The 3,769-nt window shown below is 41.3% G+C and overlaps 1 long non-coding RNA gene across 1 annotated transcript in view; it reads right to left on the minus strand.

Moving 5' to 3' along the window:
* Positions 1–224: 224 nt before the first annotated feature.
* LOC117938460 overlaps positions 225–3,769 on the minus strand; it is a 23,553-nt gene continuing 20,008 nt past the window's right edge. The window contains exon 3 of the long non-coding RNA XR_004655396.1: positions 225–3,646. This is a non-coding gene — a long non-coding RNA (uncharacterized LOC117938460). The remainder of the gene's footprint in view (positions 3,647–3,769) is intronic.

Below are 3,769 nucleotides of genomic sequence, written 5' to 3' on the forward strand. Positions count from 1 at the left end.
TGCTTATAGAATGTGTGACCTAAAATCTCAAAGTGAAGTTTAAGGTCCCAAACAAGGGACAAATGTACATGAGGAAGAGATATAGGTCAAGATCCTCCATCAGATTAACCATAAATTGCAAAGCACAAGCATCTATCATTGAATTCAATGTTTAATGCATGCCTTTAATTTAGATTCTAAAGTCATTTAATAATACCAAGTAAATAATGACAGCTCACAGGGGATATGATGCCAAGATAGGAAATCTTTTATTACAGAGAAAAAAAAACTTTTCTTCCAAAATATAGAAATCTGTACAACTTCCGCACAATCAATTTACATGAACTGTACAAATTTACAGCAGTTCATCACAACATACCCAAGGAAAAGAAACCGAACACGATAAAGATGTACTGACATGAGATCACAAGATAGACCGCTTTTCTTCTTGGGTAAGCTCAGATTTTTTTGTCTATTTTCTGGTTTTGTACGTAAATAGAAGAAAAAAAAAAAAAAGAGGGAAAAAATGAAAAGAAAAACAAAGGATACGTCTACAATTACAGATCATGGAAACTAATATTTTTTTTTACCAAAACAACTTTGGTCCTTTCCAACACTTCCCATCACAAATGGCTTCACTTACGAAAAGCGTTATCCATGTTAAAAGATGAAATACAAAAAAGGAATAAATCTAAAAAAAAAAAAAAAAAAAAAAAAAAAAAAACACCTCAGGATAGCAATTATTGGCACTTCCCATGTGTAATGTTATGTACTCTACCATATGTTGTACAGTTACAATACATTCTACAATATGTAAAACACTCAAATGTGAAAGTGCTAATAATTCAACTAATCCACGACAATTTTAACGACAACAACAAATACAACGAAACTGCTGTTCCCTTCCTGTTTCATGTCTTAACATGCACAACTTCTCCACGAGGGTATTTATTGAATGTCCGAGGCCTGAGTTTGGCAATACATTCCAGGAGAGACTCCTCGCGTCTCAAAAAAAATGTCACACAACTTCAACTTGACATATTTAGTGCATTTTATGTGCTATTTTACCTCTGACTACTCGAAGCACTCTCACAACAATTTTGTAACCTATGTGCGCACAAGCTGAATGGGTGCCATTGAAATAATCATTACCTAGGACTTAAAAACCATTTTGGGTGGTGGTAGTACAGTTGAGAAGGTGTCCAAGGGGATTTGGGTTAATTTCTTTTTTTTGTAGCTCTAAAAAAAAAAAAAAAAAAGAAAAGTCTGTTAAAAGGGGTTAGATAACCAGACTAAAAAATCCTCTTAAAAAAGATAAAGAGGAGAAAATGGGGATGGTAGAGTGGAAAGATGGAAAAAAATCATATCTACCAGCGTGACCATAAAATACATCTATAGAAAAGTGAAGACGAGACGATCATCTCGTGTTCGAAATATAGACCAATCTCATAACACCTTGTCACATGACATAAAAAAAGCTATAATGGAGCAGTGCGAATTTAAAGCTGGTGTCCATCATGGAAACCAAAGCTGTGGGCGAGCTCCTCTCCCATCTGGCCAACATGGAATCACTGCTTTTTCAGATTGCTAAAAAGGGAGCTTCAGCAGAGAGCAGGGGAATATGGTGGTTAGGGGGTTGCAGTGCGTCAAAGGCTATAGCCCATGATCCTCTCGGGCTTACGGGAGCTTAAAACACCCGTCGGACTGGTGATGAGCGGTGGAACCAGCCTGCTGTGACAGATTCGGCCAGCAGCTAAAGCCCAAACGCAGCCCGTAGCCGCCCCCAGCATCTGCTCCAGCTTGCCGTTAACCGTTCAGCCCCACAACCAGGAGTGAGGTGGGAGTACATCAGACAGCCATCACACTCTTTCATATGCATGTAAACAAAGTTGCTACTCAAACTCAGTAATCGAGTGCAGCACAATCCAGTGAGATGAAAACAGAAAACAATGGCCTAGTACCCTCAATTCTTCATCTTTGATCTATGTTTCCACTCTCACTAGCCCCCCCTAGTGCAGCTTAAGCACGGCAAGCGCGTGTGCTGGTTCTTTTTTATCCATCACTGCTGAGGGAGAGTCAAGAGCTTGGTAGGGGGATGTTGAAGAAGTCCAGAGAGGGGGCTGGAGGGATTTTAGCTGCCCTGAACAAAAAGAGTTCGGCCCTGGCCCCCCCTCTCTCACACCAGCTCCCCATCCCTGCCTTCCACACGCAGCTCCTCGCAGTGATGGATGATGATATGTGTCACATTAAGTCTACCTGCATCCATAGGGGGGTCAGCTAGCAGCATGCTCTTGGCTGAACAGGAGGTCTGAGCTGAGGGGTGATATGTGGCAATTGAGGCACTCTAACCCCCACACCAGGAGGAGTTTGAAGGTTTGAAGCGACCAGGCTGGAATATGGACTCCTCCAGTGAGGGTCCAGGCAGCACACGAGCCAGGCTGGCTCAAATAAGCCTGATATTAGTTTTAAAAAATGGCTCAAAATTCATGACAATGAGGTCTTTGTAAGGCAATGCACCTTCAATGCACACATATGGATAAGTCTCTTTTTTACAAGACCATGGAAATAGCTAATTTAAAAAGTAGAAGGCTGAAAAAAACGGTTTTAAACTGAAGTTGAAACAAATTCTCAAACAGTCGGTGCTCCAGACCTCCCTTTGGCCAAAATCTCACACAGTCATCACTTAGTCCAGACCTTTCAGACTAACATTTTTTTCTTTTAGCAACACAAATCACCATCTGTGTGTGTCTGGGGGGAGGGGAAACAGCTTATGTGCTGAATGAGCGAACAGTGCCATATGAACGGAAACAGAATGTTTCTAATATACCACCCAAAATACTCGCCACCTAAAATCAACAGCTCTGAAATGTTCACAAATACAGTGTAAAGAACGTTTGAAATCCAGAGTTGCACCCTCCCGATTTAATAGACAGTCTATCCCAATGTGAGAGCTACAGTATAAACAAATGGCTAAAAATGGGGAGGGCAATAACAAGGTTGTGAAAAGATGACATTCGAATGGATGGAATGCAGGCGATTTTCTCTACAAAGTACACATCCCACACAATCTCACGTCAAAGTGCATTCAACGTCAATTCCAACAGGGCCACATGACCAAAATGTGGGTAAAATAGGCCCCTTTTTTGCTACACTTTGAATTTTGGCGATGTAGGAGATGACAAAGTGGTGGAAGGAAAGGGAGCAAAATTAACAACACAGGAACTTGATTGTGATTTTCAACAACATTCATTAACTGGGGGGAGGGGGGAGGAGACGGATCCCCAGCCCTCCCCCGGAAAGCTACACAAATGTGGGTGTTGTTGGGAGGGCGACAGTGCAACAGGACACACTGGTAGCCACAGGTAGCAGGGGTCACAACACATTTCACTTGCACTTACATACAGGCCGAGAGAAACGCTGAGATATAGGACTTCTGAGGCTCGGTGCTGATGGTAGAAGGGGGAGGAGGCTAAATTAATACCCAAAGCCTTTTCACCCAGCTACAAGACAAAGAAAACTAATTCCCTGTGGTCCAAAAAAGGGGGTCTTATAGAAAATAGAGATGCTCTCATTGGGTGTTTCTTTACCTTGAGCTTGGATTGTGAAAGGCTCAGTCTCAACTTCCTCCAAAATAAGTGAAAACAGCCAAATGAATAGCATCTGGATTCTTTTTTTTATTATTCAAGGGGTGGATCCTAATAATAATAATAATAATAATAAAAAATCCTGACAATTTGAAGTTTGTTTTTTGTGGTGGCGTGTTGAACCTGTACCCATAGTAATCACAAGT

The sequence above is a fragment of the Etheostoma cragini genome, chromosome 23 (genome assembly GCF_013103735.1).
Source record: "Etheostoma cragini isolate CJK2018 chromosome 23, CSU_Ecrag_1.0, whole genome shotgun sequence".
NCBI classification, from domain to species: domain Eukaryota; kingdom Metazoa; phylum Chordata; class Actinopteri; order Perciformes; family Percidae; genus Etheostoma; species Etheostoma cragini.